This window comes from Octodon degus, unplaced genomic scaffold (assembly GCF_000260255.1).
Source record: "Octodon degus isolate 3935 unplaced genomic scaffold, OctDeg1.0 scaffold00209, whole genome shotgun sequence".
In the NCBI taxonomy this organism is placed as follows: domain Eukaryota; kingdom Metazoa; phylum Chordata; class Mammalia; order Rodentia; family Octodontidae; genus Octodon; species Octodon degus.
In genome coordinates this window covers 1,462,964-1,481,103 of record NW_004524785.1, presented here as the reverse complement: position 1 = coordinate 1,481,103, position 18,140 = coordinate 1,462,964, and the positions used below count along the sequence as shown (strand labels likewise).

At 36.2% G+C, this 18,140-nt stretch overlaps 1 pseudogene; it reads right to left on the bottom strand.

Annotated features, from left to right (window-relative positions):
- The window catches only part of LOC101564565, a 20,979-nt pseudogene extending 9,447 nt beyond the window's left edge, over positions 1–11,532 (bottom strand).
- Positions 11,533–18,140: the final 6,608 nt, after the last annotated feature.

The following is an 18,140-nucleotide window of genomic DNA, read 5'->3' as shown; positions in this document are numbered from 1 at the left end:
GAGTTGCATTGTGTTGAGGACCATCCCCGCAGCTGCAGCAGGGAGGACTGAAGCTCTGTAGTATTTATCCTGGTGAAGCTTCTTAAAATTTTGCCTAATAAAAACATTTACAAATGATTAATGAAGGCAGTATAATTCCTTTTCTGGCAATCAGAAGTGCAGTGGAACAAGAGTGAACTATTAGGACAGTGAGACATGTGCAGGCTAAGAAGAAGAAATAAACATCGAAGAAAAGAATACAGTGTGGAGACTCCTCAAAAAACTAGGACTAGAAATCCCTTTCAATCCGTTTTATTCCCCTTCTAGGTATTTTCCCAAAAGAACTGAAAACATCATACTGCAATGATATTCGTGCACCCATGTTTATAGCAGCATACTTTGTCATAGCCAAATCTTGGAAGCAACCAAAATGCCTCTTATCTGAGGAATGGATGAAAAAGATGTGGTGTTTTATATGATGGAGTGTTACTCAGCTATAAAGACAAACTCAAAGGCTTCATACATAAGTGGATGCAAATAGAGGCTATACTCATAAGCGAAACCAGACCCACATGTATACATATCATACTGTCTCCCTAGTGTAGGAACCCAAAAGAAGAAATAAAACTGAAAGGTATAACAGATAGAGTAAAATGGAAAGAAACAGAAGTTAAGGATTAAACAACAAAGATGAGAGAAAGGAGAAACGATAGGAAAAAAAGGCAGGGGAAACACATGCAGGTATATATACAGGATGGCTGAGGTGATTGTACTAAAAATTCCATCAGCGTTTTGAATATAGTAGTTAATGTGTAGAATTTTCACCGTGACTAACTCTGTGTGCTGAATCTGCAATCAAAGCAGCTACATCAAGGATAGCATCGTGTAATACAAAAACCATGCTTGAATGACTGTCATCTTGGTCTTCTAAACATGTACCATTTCTAATATCACATCAATTGTTCCTATATTCTCTTTAAAAAATTTTTTTAAAAAGGTAAAAAAAAAAAAGAAAAAAGAAAGACAAGATCAAAAATTTAAGATTTCTTGAAAGGTAATATGCAATCAAATGTCTAATCTTATGTACCAATATCTGTTAATCTGAGCAACAGTGTTGATGATAAAAATAGATAATATGACAATCATTGTTGATCAGCTATTCTTGTTTTGAAAATCTGTAACATAAGTATTGTTATAATTTACCCTGTTTCTGTCTGTATTTTTGATTTTTGATTTTTGCTTTGGTTTTTATTTTTCAAAGTAAAATACAATTAAATTTAAAGAAAAAAATAAAAGAATAAAGGAAATGGTAATTAAGACTCTAACACCACTGGTGTGGGGGCACTTGCCTATAATCCCAGTTACTTGGGAAGATGAGGCAAGAGGATTTCAATTTTAAACTTAGCTTGGACAATTTAGTTACAAAAATACATCTTGTCACATAATGAAAATATTATGAAGGACTGGGGATTTAGGAATGGATGAACTTTTTTTTTTGTATTTAGTGCAGGGTCTACAGGGTCTCACTACACAGATTGGACTTGTAGTGCTTCTCCTGCTTTTAGCTTTCTAAGTGCTGGGTTTACAGGTGCGTGCCACCAGCTCAGTCTTAATCACCATCTCAGTGCGCCCCAGGGGTGGAGTCAGCGGGGCAAGCCAGGGATTGAAGCACCGACCTCTGCATCTGCCTAAGCAAGTGCTTTAATCTGCTGCGCTATCTGGCTGGCCCTATTGGATGAACTTTTTAGAAATTAAAAAAAAAAATTGAAGAACACAAAGTGGGAAAGTAAAAAATTAGATATGATACAAAATTTCATTAAACAAAGTAATAAGAATTCAATAATGGTTGTTGTACTGTATAATGTTATCTTCAAATTAATTGTTTAGGTTACCCAAGAACTTTTTATTCCAGTTCCAATGTTAGATGGTCCTTTCCTTTTTCTTTTCTTTCTTTCTTTTTTTTTTTTTTTTCAGAACTGGGGTTTGAACTTAGGCCCTTGTGCTTGCTAGGGAAGAGCTTTTCCACTGAGCCATCTCCCCGGCCCCTAGATAGTCCTTTTCTTACTTGATGTTAATATTTTATTTAGAAAACTGGATCAGATTTATGTCTTTAATAGACAGTAAAGAATTTCTGTTAATTTAAGCACAATATGATATCATTATTATGTGTACTAAATCTACTTTATTGAAAATATTCTGATTTAATTAAGCTTTCTTCTCAGGTGATACACATGTCGTTGTCTCCTAGAGATTAAATATCCATGCTGTTTTCATTCTAGCCATTATAAAAGTAAACACTTCTCATTTTTAACAATTCTATAAGTTAATTATAACTATAACAAGAAATTATTGAAAAGTAAATTCAGCACTTTTGGGTGTGTGCAAACACACCAAGGCATCTGTACACATTTTCTAGGTTAGCATTTCCTCACATTTTGTAAGACAAGATTTCTGCTTCTACTTCTAGAAGAGACCCTGACATTCTACTTCTCTTTCCCCTGTAAGTGACTAGGACTTTGGGGAAATTAATGAGACAATGATTTTATGACATCTTCCAAGAAAGCAGTTGTGTGAGTGGGTGAAAGCCGAGACACGCCCTGTGGCCAAGCGCTTTTGGGTTTCTTCTCCTGCAAGCAGTCTGTGGTCCTGGCCCCACGAGGCAGAAGGTGGGGACTGGGTGGGACTGCCGAAGTGTGAAGTGGGACGCTCACAGCAGAGGCTTAGCAGAGTGGACTCCACAGAACAAAAGATGGCTGAACTGAAAAACCCTGACGCAGACACACAGATGATGACACTTGGGCAGAAAAAGCAAGAAAAGAAAAATTAAGAAAGCTTCACCAGGTGAAAAATAATGTGCAATTGGGCCCACAGAAGGAGCAGATCAAGGAAAAATATTACTATAATATACCTAAAATTTGTTCTCTCCTTGACAAAAACTATATATAAAATCAAAAATTTTAAGAAACTCTAAGTAGTATAAGCTTTAGAAAGCTAAACAAAAATTGGTCATGTACAGTCAACTTTCCATGTAAATAAAATTATAGAGAGGGACAGAAAAGATGAGGAAAACCTCAGGATTTTTAGCATTAAAATAATGGAAATCTGAAACAAATGAAAGGAATTTTAAAAGTAATTAAAGAAAAATATTCTTCAACCTTGAAATACACATGCAGTAAAACTACATTTCAAAAATGAAGGCAGAGACTTTTTCAGGGAACAAAAGCTAACAGAATCCTTTGCTGACAGACCTGCACTATAAAAAATATTAAAGGAAGTTATGCAGACAGAAGGAAAACATTACCAGATGGAAAGGTGGATCTACAGAGATGAATAAAAGCAGCGGCATAACAAATATCAGGGAGTTTTTACTACTTCTTTAATGGATAAACCACTGTTTACAGAAAAAATAACAATACACCAATACATTAAATAGAATAATATTATTTATTAAGGGGGAAAGGTTTATTTAGCTCTCAGTTTGTGGAGGTTTCAGTCCATAATTGGCTGGCTCCAAGACAGGATGGCCTGGCCGACGGGTAACCTTTTCATGCAGGTGGAAGACAATAAAAGCAACCAGACAGGAGAGAGCGCCTCTTTTGATTCCTTACATTGCACGCGGGCTATCCACCATATAATGTGTGTAGCACTCACTCCCCCAATCCAGCACTAGACCGTGAACCAGTCACAGACTCTAACTGCCTCTGAAAAGCCTGCCTCTTTTACCCTATGAAGCTTTTGGAGGGAGCATCGAGACACAAACCATGACATAGATAGATAGATAGATAGATGATAGATAGATAGATAGATAGATAGATAGATAGATAGACAGACAGACAGATAGATTGAGATATAGATATGCTGCACACTATCCACTTTGAAAAGAACTAGTAGTACATCTAAAAACAAACAAAACAACAGTGGAGATAAAATGCAATGAGAGAAAGTTCAATTAATCAAAGGAGAGAAAAAAAAGAACAAAAGAATAACATATAGAAGCAATAATTAGAAAACAAGGTTATGGATTGAATTATCTAAGTGGATAAATATCGTAACTATACAGTGTCTTACACACTCCATTTGAAAGGAGAGATTGACAGAAAGGATAAGAAATGCTACTGCATCAAAACACCAGTAAACATGAAACTACAAACAAGTTCATAGTAAATCAATGGAGAAGTAAAAGTGAATCAACAGAGAGTGAGACCAAACATTTCATAAAGTAGAGATTATTAATGTGTAGGAGATTTTCTGCATAATGATTATTAGGAAGACTAAATGACTTTCACACATTCCATAGCAGAGTTTTGAAAGAATAGATACAAAATCCAACAGACCCTTACTTCATAGACCGAGGGACAGAAACACACTGGTAGAGGAAGAGTTCAATTCCTCCAAAGATCTTGGCACTCCTTTAGGGAAACATCTGTGTATCTATCCCTCTGATCTCCTGTGAATTTCCTTATTTGCACTAAATCATCCCTAACATATTCTTCCTATTCACCAAATGTCATGAGGGGCTTTCTGACATCATGTTGAAATTTGACCAGGCACAGTATATACCTAACTCAATGAAGGAGGAAATGATTATGTCATAAGTCATTTATTCCTGTTGAACCTATGAAATCTAATAATCAGGGTTATTTGTTTGCTAAATGCTTACAAAGTCTCTTCCCAACAATTCCTTCGCAATTCTTGTCTAAGATCTCAATAGCAAGTTTCTCTGATACTAATGTGACACGGAGATAGTGGGGAAAAATTATTTCACATTTTCTTTTGACAAAATGTTATAGCATTTAACAAGCATGGACTAATGCAGTTGAATTTTATTTTTAATAACAATTCACAGGCTGGCTTCCACTTAATCCATTGTCCTTTATTTTATTGAAATGTATGATTAACTGAAGAAAAGATCCTTCTTTGGAGTATGATATCATAACATTAGAGAGCTTGCTCTTCCCTTGCACTACTGTTTTGTGTCAATCTGCACAGCTGTGTATTTGTCATGAAAGTGCTTGCATCCAATTTGATGTACTGAGAAAATAAACTTTTCATTTTAAACAAAAAGATAAAGGATGTCCAGTTCAACAAGGAAGAGTATTTATCCAACACAGGTAGCAGGAAAGTTATTCTAGGCTGATGACTCACTTAAAATGTGGTTAAGCTCTCAAATATCTTTGGGAATGAGCACACGAATGCCTTAGAGATTTTAACAGGGAGTCAAGCAGTGCAGTACTGTAAGAATTCCTGTGGAAAGTTAAATTGTTGAAATAGAAATTTCACTGTAAAGGAAGTAAGGCTAATTGGATATTTGGCTAATTTATATTGAGGACAGATAAGGACTAATTTTCTATTTGAAAACTTCAAAGTTGTCTGCATTGATGTATAAAAGTAGAGAAAAACCAGAAAGACCACATAAGACTTGACCCTGACTTGCTGACATTTACGGGCACTCCGCACCACATGGGAAGGTCTGTGTTTTTTGCAGTTGCATAAGAAATAATTACTAAGGTAGATAATATGGTAGTCTACAAAACAAATCTTGATTCATTTAAAATGTTTGAAAACTTAGAGCAGGCTATGTATACACCGAGAGGTAAATTAGAAATCTAAGGATGTTTCTGTATGTTAGGAAGGACAATTTCTTGACCAAATATGCTAAGAAATTTCCACTTAGACAAGTAGTTGAATTGAGCTCTTCCCCCACCTGTGTGCTTGTGTCCTTCTACCCATGAGCCCATCTTGAATTTTCCGAAATTGCTGTGTGAAACTATAATGAAAATTCTGTGTGGTTCTATATGTTTCTAGCTATATTTATCTATATTAAAGATCTCATGCATTATATTTTAAACAAGATTGTCATGCTTAAAATGATTATACTTGGTTCAAAAATGAGAAGAGTTTTTAAAATACTTGGTTTCAGAATTGTTACCCATAAGAACTCAAATGAGATTGAAATAATAGACTAACATTTAAAAGAGACAAAAGAATGTAGGTAAAAAGTTTGTTTTGTCGGTTTTATAATAAAATAATTCTCCTAAAGACATAATATATAAAATTGTTTAAAGAGTTTTGGGTGATTTTAGGGTTTTATATTATAACTATAAAATAAATTAATCTAAAATGCCTGGTCATAATAGCAAAATTAATAATTCTTATAATTTATTGACTGCCTCTCCTTCTTCAGCACTGGTAAGATCCTTATTTAAATTTATCTATAAATCTCATATCCACCCTTCATTTTTAATTTTATCCGTTTGTAAATGAAAAAGCTCAGCTCTAGGGCTTAATTAACTTCCCCTATAGTAGTAAGGACTGAGAGTGGGTTATTAAACCCAGATCCATTTCTCTCCAGACGTGTGCACCTTTTCTCTTCCTAACTCTATAGTGTGATGTCAGCATGCATTAAGGTATAAAAATAGCTAACGTATGGAATGTGATGAGCACTTTTTAATTTGAGCCACTCAGTTCAAATTAGAGATTTCACTCCACCTCAGACTCAAAGTCTAAGAGAAAATGAATGTACTTTTAGAGTACAGGTAATAGGAAGAAAAGAGATTTAAAATCATTTCATATGACAAGCAGTGATAAGAAGCAAGGGTTTGGACCTAGAGAAGTGAGGACCCTAAAGACCCATCGTAGTTGTCTTCAACATATGAAGAACTAGTACTTAAGAGACGATTACATTTTTCTTTGGTGTATGAAGTGAAACTACAGTAGATAAATGAAACCCATGAATCCGGGTTAGGATGACATCAGTTAGAATTTTTTTAAGAATTGCTGTTGAAATGTCGAGTCAGAATTCCATGTGGGGCTGAGCTAATGGGCACTGGAGGCACTTGAGCAGAGGGCAGCTGATCATTTAGCTGAACATCAGGGTCAAATTGCAAGCTGATTTTCAAATTTCCATGCTATATGAGGAGATTCAAGTTTTATAGAAATAGCAACATATTTAGCATGCAGAAATTAGCACGCATTTCTTATCAAGTAACTTTTTTGGAGAATTTGGATATGAAACCAGATTAAAATAGAAACACATGAACAATCAAAAAAAGGACATGACCACACCAGCCCCTGTAAGTTGAAGCAGGCAGGCAGTTGCTTGTAAGAAGAGAATTAACAGGATTTAGGGGTTATTCCATCTATTGTTCTATTTGTTGTTGTTGTTGTTGTTGTTGTTGTTGTTGTTTTTGTATCAGGGATCAAACTCTGGATTTTGTGCCTACCAGGTAGGCACTCATGCTGCTGAGCTGTCTCCCCAGCTCATTTACTGTTCTAAATACTTGCCAAACAGTAACTGTTTAGTTCTGGATAAGATCTCTGGTGTGTATTTCCAACGTCCCTTGAAGGAGCTGGCTGCTGAATGTTTTCATTTCTATATCTGGTTTGAATCCTTGAGTCTTGGCAAAGGGACACACCATGGGACCTTTGCAGAAGACAAACGTTCTTAGCTGCGATGGGAGCAACTGTGCTCCCTGCAGCTTGCTTTTCCCATCCTGCACATTGAAAAGACTCTTTTAGAAAGAGCTCTCAAAGCATCAAATTCCACATGGCCTCTATAGGTGACTCCCTTAACACTCTGTGGAGGTTGAGTCTGACCTCCTAAAGCAGCCTCAAAAAATAAAATATATCTTGTTCTGTCTACACCCCCAATACCTGCAATTCCATTTTCTTTATTGAGCTATTATATTATTACCACCTGTCCAAAAGCAGCTTGAAGATCTCACTTTCTACATTTCATGTTCTTGTTATTCAATATACAGTTTGTGGTTCAAACTGGGAACTTACAAATGCAGGTTCTTGGTCCTTGTACAAAGACTACTGAACTTGAATATAGAGCTTAGGAAATTACCTAATTGTATGCACATTAAAATTTGAGATGCACTATTTGTTCACTACTCATAAGCTCATTATGCATTTCATAAGCATATTTTGAGATGTGGTTATGTGATACTTTCTCATTTTGTTCCAGTTTTACTTTTCTTTTTTTTTTTTTAATGTTTCATGAAGTACTATTCCTTAGCTTGAGGTCTGCGAGACTTTTTTTTTAGGGTATTTAGTACAGCATCATCAGGGTTTCACTACACAGCTTGGACTACTAGTCATCCTCCTGTTTTCAGCCTCCCACTAGAATTACAGATGTGTGCCACCATGCCCAGTCTCGGTTGCCCTCTTGGGGTGCCTTGGGGGAGGGGCTGGTATGGCATGCTGGGGACCAAATCCTAAGCAGGCACTTTAATTCACTGAGCTATCTGGCAGGCCCAAGGCCTGTGAGAGTTTTAAACTATTGCCTAATCTAGAAACTTAAATCATTCCTTCAGTTTCAATAGTCAAAGCCAAAGAGACAACAAATGCAGAAATAAATTCTACCTCCATACTTACTCTTGTCCACCTCCTGCAACAGCCTTGAGTCTGGTATTGTATCATCTCAACCCGGAAGACAAATGGCTTTCTGGCTCTACTTTTGTCTTTTCGCACCCACTTTTCAAGCTGGAGCAAGCCACAAACATCTTTATCTGACATAATGATGCAACTCACAACTCTGCATCCACATTCTCTTCTGAGTGACCTGCAACTCCCCTTAGGTTTCTCCTTTTGCCCTCATTGCTACCAAGCACCTTCATTCTGAATTACAACAACTCTGGGTTATTTGTGCATTACCACCTTCCCAAAAGCCCATCTGTTCACTTCCTCCCCTACTTTCTAGATTCATGATTTTTCTGTTGCCATACTCCAGTGCTATTTATTTTTTTCCCCATACATTGCTAGATTCTGAGCATTTGCAAGGAAAGAATGAAGGAAATACCATGTTTAGTTAGAAAATGGATCAGCAGTGAAAAAGTATATCAAATTTCACTTTATTGTTTACTATTTCATTATGTATAATGTAGGCATAATTCTATCTATTTGAATGGGTTTTATGATAATTAAAATAAAGCAGGAGGTTTTAGCTTATGCTGTGTTTCAGTTCATAGTAATGACATGATTTTGTTCTTGGAAAACACATCATACTAGTGGTAACCAGGTAGGGGCAAGGATTTAGTCATTGAAGGTCACAAGGAATCCATGTATAAGATTAGAAGGCCACAGTGGGACTTGGTAGGAGTAAGAAACAAGCCAAAGCTTTAGTACCATGAGCTAAAGCTCAGGTTCACAGTGGTAGTGACTCTGAGGTCAGATCCCAGTGGCCCAAGTGAGTGGGTGCAGGCATGCAGAGCCGGAGAACAAACCAGTCCTTAGAAAGTGGCATGTGGTTACCTGTATAATGGGGTTGGGTCATGCCTTCCACTTCATTTCTAATATCCTTTCTGATGGCACTCAGAATTTTGTGACTCTTGTCATGTAACAAAAGCTTAATTTTTTTCTTCTTTTTTCTTCCCTTTCCTTCTGACTCCCCTTTCCCTCCCTCCTTCCATTTCTTCCTCTTTTTTTTTAACCCTCTCTCTCCCCTCCAGTTTGCAGACAAATAATATTTGTCCAATGTGCACTCAGTGAAGACCAACAGGTAGTATGCCCAGTAGGAGACAACTGCCTGTCAGTATCAGAACTGTCAGATCTGAACTAATGTTCAATTTTGGAAAAGGTAGCCTGCTACTTTCTAAGTCATGGGTAGTGATTCTCCTTGGAGACATGATCCTCGTGATAACATACTAAAACCTTCCATCTTAATTCCTCAGTTGTGTCCACAAGACTTGATTATAGACTACTTTTACCATACAAGAATACTCATGTACTTCAAAATGAAATAGAAACTGAGAAAGAGGCACACTTCATGGATTCTAGCCTCATTAGACTCACACAGATTTCAAGATTCCAGGAGAAACACCACGCATCTTTAGACTCCTTGGCTCATGTTCTTCCTCAAGCCCCTTGGCCAGCTGAGCTGCAGTGCACTGAAACATTAGGTGTTCTGATATACTACTGAGTACCAGCTTCCTTTCACAAATATGCAGCATATTTTAATTAATGACCATTTATTTTTATGACAGCTGACTGCATATACTGTTTTAGGAACATGACAGGGGGTTGAGTACAATTTGCTGCAAGAAGATGAGGCAGCATATGATGCCAAACTGGTGCTGAAGGAGAGGTGGACCAGCTGAGGCCTTATTCTTGTGAGTCAGGAATGAGTACAGGGGAAAGGACAGGCTTACATCTACAGTGACAACACGTGGTTGGTGAATATGCTTGAATACCTACTGTGATAGTATGAAAAAGTGTACCTGGATGCTTTATGCAGCAAAATGACTGGGTTATGGTTTACTTGTCTAATATTATTGAAATCTTTTGTTCTTTACAAGTTCTACCCACAATTCTGGGACTTACATGTTCAAAGACAAATAAGTTAACCACTGCAACAATGCCCTTTAATGACATTTATTTATTTATTTATTTATTTAAATTTGAGAGATGTAAGTGTGAAAGTTCAATCCATGGCTACACTGTACCATACTAATACCCAGGCATTGTTCATTCAACTTCATTAACTTCTCAAAATCATTCAGGTAAGGATCAAAATTGCCATTTTTTTAAAGCAGCTGAAGTTTCAAGAAGCTGACAGATCTGGATCATAAAGCGAGCAAAGCTGAAATTTAAATCCAGAATGCTTGACTTCACACTGTAGGCCTTTCCCCGTTACAGTATGTGCTTGCTCAGTCTTGTCATTCATCTAGAAGGCCACAAACAAAACCCACTCTCTGATTAAAACATTCTTGTATTTTTGCATGTTCTCTATCATCCTTCTCTCTTGGATGATAGGTAGAACTTAACACGTGAATTTGCTTGTTTTCATTTTTAATTCACATGTTGTCTCCACATGTTTCTCATTGCTGAACAAAATGCATGATGGCCACAACTTAAAGGGGAACAAACTCACTTTGGCTCACAGGGTCACTCTGTGATTAGATGACCTCAAGGAAGAAACAGGATGGTGAAGAGAGGTGGCAGAGAAACAGGTGCTCACCTCTGGCAGACAGGAAGCAGCGAGAGAGAGAGGAGGAGCCTGGAATAAGGACACACCCTTCCCAGTCACTCCCAGGGACCCAAAATGAATGGATGACCACTGATGAGTGTACTACCCATGGCCTGATCCCCTCTCTCACACATGAGAGTTTGGTGCCATATTAGAGTCAGTATATGTTAATTATCCATGGGTTCCCCTGTGACAAGCTTGAGCCACCTGGAGAACAGATGCACCCGAAGACCATAGCATTAAGTGAGATACACCAGCCACACACAGTTAAATAGCTCATAATTTAACTTATATGTGAGACTTGAAATTTAAATGAGGAGCCCAACACAAGACAGGTAATAAAAGTAGGGAGAGAGTGCTTCTTTGAGGGGAAAGAGGATCCAGACATGGAGGGACTGGGGATGTAAAAGAACAGGGATGATGAAAGACTTGAATTGTGCTGTACACACGCACCAGCTCCTCCCAAGGAATAAAATCATTATACTCTGCAAACACATACTAACAAAGAATGAAAAAATAATAATTCATCCTTGCTCACAGCGCACTTTCACACTTATCTCATCATCCTGGCCAGTTTTCGTCATGATGGAAGTCCTGTTTAATGAGTGTGTTCTTAAGCTGTGAGTGAGGTATATTAAAGGCTGCTACCTAGTGTCATGTGTGGGCAAAGCAGGCTCAAGAAACATAAGGATATCCTCATCCACTGTCTCTGAATAGGGCACCTTACAAACTAACTATTCCCTAAAATCAAAAAGAATGTGAAACTATCCAGTTTGAATTTTTAATTGCTTTTTGTTGTTGTTGTTGTTGCTACATGTTTGCTGCATGCAGTGATTATGCCCTTAATGGGGAGTTGATACTTGAACATAGCACCTATGAATGCCTTTGGGGGGCCCAGCCAGATAGCTCAGTAGATGAAAACACCCGCTTAGGCAGACGCAGGGACCAGGGTTGGATCCCAGGTGTGCGGTGCCAACCCTGCCCCTGGGGTGGGCTGAGATGGTGATTGAGACTGGGTGTGGTGCCCCCCCCCCATAATCCCAGTGCTTGGGAGGCTGAAAGCAGGATGATGACTACAATTCTGATCTGTGTAGTGAGACCGTGTAGATCCTGTACTAAACACACACAAAAAGAATGCAAAATGATTTTTGCATCTCTTTCGTTCCCCTTCCTCTGTATCTGATCTCCCTTCACTTTTGCAAAAGATCCACCTCCCTATTTCTTGTTATATATCATGTATTTTATTCTTTACTTATACTTTCAGTTTCTCATGTAAGGAAAATCCTGTGATATTTAAGATTATAATTTAATTATATTTACCATCAAGGTTTCAAGGTACATCAATTTACTGGCAGATGACTCCTGCTTATCTTTCTTCATAAGAGAGTAGTACACTGTTGTGTGTAAACATCACATTTTCTTTATTTGTTCATCCCTTGGTCCACACACAGGATACTCCAAGATTAGGTGTTATAAACTGTGCTACTATCAACATGGGTTTGGAGATAGCACTGTAATATGATGTTTCTAATTCTTTCAGAAATATTCCTAAAGGGGAAATAGTTCCTTTGAATGGAATCTCTAGTGTCAGATTTTGAGGATGATCCATATTGATTTCCAAAGAGATTCTACTAGTTTATGTTCCCTCTATCAATCTAGAAGCATTCTTTTCCAGAGTCCCTCCAGCATTTGCTGTGACTTGGTTTCTCAATGATGGACATTGTTTCTAGAGTAAAACTGAGTCTCAGATTTATTTAAAGTTATGTTTCTTTAATGACCAGAGCTGTTGAATTTTTTTTTCATGTATTTATTAGTCATTTGTACTTCATATCCTAGAATTGTCTTTTCATTGTAATTGCCTATTTCTTATTTGGTTTTTTATTTGGTGGGAGTCTCATTTTTTCCAGTTCTTTATATACACTCACTAATAGTCTCCTCTATTATGAATAAGAGGCAAATATTTTTTTCTATTTGCTAGATTATCTATTCAATTTATTGTTCATTCCCTTTGCTAGTCAGAACTATTTTCAATTGAAATGATTTTCATTTTCTGATTTTTTTTTTTTTGTGGTACCAAGGAGCAAACTCAGGATTTGCTGATTCTTGATGCTATTTCTTGTGCAACTGGGGTTCTGTCTAAGAACCCCTGTGTCTTCAAGAGCTCTAGTTGTTTTATCTTTCTGAAGATTGTTTCTGTTTAAACATTTAGATCTTTGATCATTTTGATTTTAGTTTAGTAGCTGGTGCGAGACAAGGATGTAGATTCATTCTTTTGTATGTGGGTATCCAGCTTTTCTAGCCCCAATTGTTAAAGAGCCTACCTTTCCTCTAGCACCTATTTTGGAAACTTTATTGAATGAAGATAAGCTAGCTGAACGTGCTTGAGGTTCTTTCCACAACCACTATTCAGGCGCATGCCAGTGGTGTGTCTTTTTAGATCATTGTAACTTTGTGATCTTGCCTAACGTCCAGAATCATGGTATTTCCTGTTTGTTATTGTAGTCCAGGGTTGTTTTGGTGATCAGAGGCTCCTCTAATTTGTGACTTTTAGAATTGTTTTCTCCAGCTCTGTGAGGAAAACTATTATTTTGATTGGGGTTGTGTTAAATGTATTTAGCAGTTTTGGAAATATAGCCTTTTTATTTTTTAAAGAATACAAATTAGTAATTTAGAAAGCACCATTACAAATGACACAAAGTTTCACTAAAGAAAATAGTAGCAATTCAATAATTATTGCTGTATTGCATGATGTTATCTTAAATTAACTATTCAAGTTAACAGATATAAACGTGTAAAGTTGGTTTAAAAAAACAAAACAAAACACACCAAAGAAAAAAGTTATAAGAAATAAAAAAGAAAAGGAATAAAAAATAAAGAAAAGAATTTTAAGCAAATTTTCAAAAGATAAGCAGAAATCAGCATTACAGTTATCCAAAGTCATAAATTCCCCTTCTTTCTTTGTCCTTTTCCTTATCCCAGATTTTCTTTCCCATTGAAAAAATTCTTTCCCTTTCACAATATCTATTATAGCTTTCAGATTTTATTTACTCTTTCATGATCTCACACAGCAAGGCAATATTCTGTTTACATATATGGATTTAATTTATTTCACTTGACATACAGTTTCTACTTGCAATCATTTATCTGCAAAAGCCTTCAAGTTTATCTTTTTTATAGCTGAGTAATATTCCATTGTATAAAAATACCATAATTTTTTTATCCATTCCTCCATTGATGAGAATTTGGGTTGTTTCCAAGATTTAGCTATGACAAATTGTGCTGCTATAAACAGGGATGCACACATATTGCTGTGGTGTGATGATATCAGTTCTTTTAGAAAAATATCTAGGAGGGGAGTAGCTAGCTTGAATTGTACCTCTGATACTAACTATTTGAGGACTCTCCACAATGATTTCCATATTGATTGTAGCAGCCTGTACTCCTACCAACAGTACAGAAGGGTTTCTTTTCCCACAAATTTTCTCCAGCATTTGTTATTGGTTATTTCTTATAACTTTTTTCTTTGGTGTGTTTTGTTTTGTTCTTTTTAACGAACTTTACACGTTTATATCTGTTAACTTGAACAGCTAATTTAAGATAACATCATACAATACAGCAATAACTTCTTTTTTTTCCCCTAATTTTATTGAGAAGCAAATAGCAATGAGACAGTTTCAAATCAAATTGGTAGGACAGTTTCAATAATTAACACATTGCATACATTCTTCCTAGTGGTTATTTGCTGTACAAGATGTGGACATGATATCCTATTTACAAACACCATTAGAACAAATCCATCTATTCATTAAGAGAATGTAACTATATATCTATCCTAACCACTTTGAATACACAGATACAAAATGGACATTCATCTGTATGCCCTTTTTTTGTTAAGTTTCTTTATTTGAATATTATAGGTGTGTTAACTCAGCAAAATATTCTAATAGAGTCCAGTAGCCCATAATAGTATTGGGTCTTCTGCTTGACTGGAAATGTCAGAAATTGTTGACCTGATTCCCCTACAGCTCAACATAACAGCATGGCTTTACTTCTTATATTTCGTTTTTATACTTTTCTGCTGGATGGTTAAGACCAAGGTAAAGCAGGACCTATGCAACAAGAGTTGTAGCTTTTGGGTGTGATAAGGTCAGCGAAATCCCCTCAGGATTTAACCTGAGATCCTGTACCTCAGATTGTAGAACCTTTGTCAATGTCAGCCATGTGGATGAGTCACGGCCATTGCTTGGCCAATGTGCTCTCTGTGAAAGCCTGAGAGAATGTTTTCTCTCCATGTGACTCTCCTTAGGCACACTCTACATCATCGATCATTTTCCTCTTTGGCCCCATAATCTTCTTGATCAGAAAATTTGGGACACTACTGAGTTACATGTTGTAACAGTACAGGTTCTCATATGTCCTGAGTCTTAATTGACCTTGGAAGGCTAGGGCCAAAAAGTTGGCTGCGATTTCTTGATGATTCATTTCTTCTGGCATAATATCTTATCTCAGTGTTGCTTTAGTTTACATCTCTTGAATGACCAATGATGTTGAATATTTTTTCATATATTTTTTGCCATTTGTATCTCTTCATTTGTGAAGTGTATATTCATCTTAGATGCCCATTTTTGGATTGAGTCTTTGAATTTTTCAGGCCAGATTTTTAAAAATATTTTATATATACTAGATTGGAGTTCACTATGATTTTTCCCAGTTATAGGATTTCTGTTTACTCTGTTGGTGATTTTTTTTTTTGATGTGCAGAAACTTTTCAAAAATGAGATCCCAAGGGGCTGGGGAAATAGCTCAGTAGAATAAACATTTGCCTGGCAAGCACAAGGTCCTGAGTTTAATCCCCAGTTCTAAAAAAAGGAAAGAAAGAAAGAAAAAAGAGAGAGATCCTAATTGTTGTTTCTTTGAAGAATTTCCCCTGCAGTTTGATTTGTATTCATAAACTCTACCTACTCCTATATCTTTAGGATTTCTACCTACTTTTTCCTCCAGAAGATTCAGTGTTTAATTTTTAATATTTAAATCTTTAATTCATTTTGAGTGTAGTTTTGTGCATGGTAATAGAGACGGGCCTATTCTTAGCCTTTGTTATGTGGAAATCCAGTTTTTTCCTGCACCATTTAGTAAGGACACTATTTTTCTTCCAGTGAACATATTTGGTTCCCTTTTCCAAGATAAAGTGCCTGAGTGTGTGTGTAGTTGTGTCTGTATCTTCTAATCTGTTTCATAGGTCTGTTTTTCTGCCAGCACCATGCTGATTCCATGACAGTAGCTTTGTAGTATAATTTCAAATTGGGGATTTTTATGCCCCTGCTTTTCCTTTGCTACCTAGGATTGCTTTTAATATTCTAGATGTCTTCTGGCTTCAGATTAATTTTGGGAATGTTTTCTCTAGCTCTATGAGATATACTAATGGTATTTTAATTGGTATTGCATTAAATCTGTATAACAATTTTGTGAGTATAGCCATTTTCAAAATGTTGGTTCTTCATATCCAGAATCAATTAATATCCTTCCATTTTCTGAAATCCTCTTCCATCTCTTTTTGCCAAGTACTATAATTTTCACTGCATAAATTTTTTACTTCCTTTGTGACATTGAAGTATTTATTTATTTATTTATTTATTGTGAAAAGCATGGTTCCCATAATTTTTCTCTGTGCATTCATTGTTTTTGTATAGAATTGCTGTTAATTTTTGATTGCAGACATGGTATTCTGCTATACTACTGAATTTGGCTAACAAATTACAGTCTCTTAGTGGAGTGTTTGGGTCCTTTATGTAGAGTATCATCTCATCTGCAAGTAATGATAATTTTAATTCTTCTTTTCCAATCATTATGCATTTTATGACTTTCTCTTGTTTAGTTGTTCTGCCTAATGTTCTAGAACTATATTGAACAGGAGTGGTGACAGGTGTCATCTTTGTCTTGTTCCTGATTTTAAAGTGAAGGCCTTCAGTTTTGGTCCATTTAGTGTGATATTGGTGTTGGTTTGTCATAGATGACTTTTATCAGATTGAGGTGCAGACCATCTATTCCAATTTTCTGTAGGGGTTATCAATTTTATTTATTCTTGCAAAGAACTCTTTGAGTCATTAATTCTTTGTATTGTTTTCTTTGTCTCTATTGCACTTATTTCTGCTCTGATCTTTATAATTTCCTGCCTGCTTTGGGCTTTGGGCTTAATTTGCTCTTCTTTTTCTAGAAACTTGAGGTGCACATAAGATTATTTGTTTGGACACCTTCTGTTTTCCTGACAAGAGAATTTACTGCTATAAATTTACTTGCCACATGTTCCAGTCAGTTGTATCTGCATTTTCATTAGATTGCAAATATTGTTTATTTTCTTCTTTAATTTCATCTGTATCCTATTGATTGTCTAGAAGGGCATTATTTAGTTTCCATGTGTTTATGGAGGTCTTGCTGTTTCAGTTGTGAATAATTTCCACTTTCATTGTACTAAGGTTGGATAATATGCATGAGGGAATTTCAATTCCTTTGCATTTATTTATCTGTTTTGGATCCCATGTGCAGCTGTCCCATGTGCAACTGAGAAAAATGCATATTCTGATGCTATTTGGGTGGAACACTCTTTAAAGCTCTACTAAGGTCATTTCTTTACAAGTTTGGTTTACAAGTTCTGTTATATCTTTACTGATTGGTGGTCTATCTCTTTGTCTCAATGGAGTATTAAAGTTCCCCAATACAATTATGTTATTGCTCATTAGATTTTTAATGTCTGTTAAAATTTGTCTTATATAGTTGGGTTCTCCTACATGGGTGCATGTATATTTATAATTGTTGTCTCTTCCCTTTCAGTTTTCCCTTAACAAGTATGTAGTGACCTTATTTTTAATCATACTTGGTTTGAAGTTGAGGCTGTCAACAACCAGAATACTTACTCCTGAATTTTTCTGGGTTTGTGCCACATGAGATATTATTTACTTTATCTTTTTGAGTTAAATATTTATAATATATATATATATATATATATATATATATATATATATATTACAGGGTCTATAAGATCTTGCTCCACAGATTGCACTTGTAGTGATCCTCCTGTTTAGCGTCCCAAGTGCTGGGATTACAGGCATGCCTACCATGCCCAGTCTTAATCCCTGTCTTATCATCCCCTGGGGGTGGGGCTGGCACAGCATGTGGTGCCAAGGATCAAACTCTG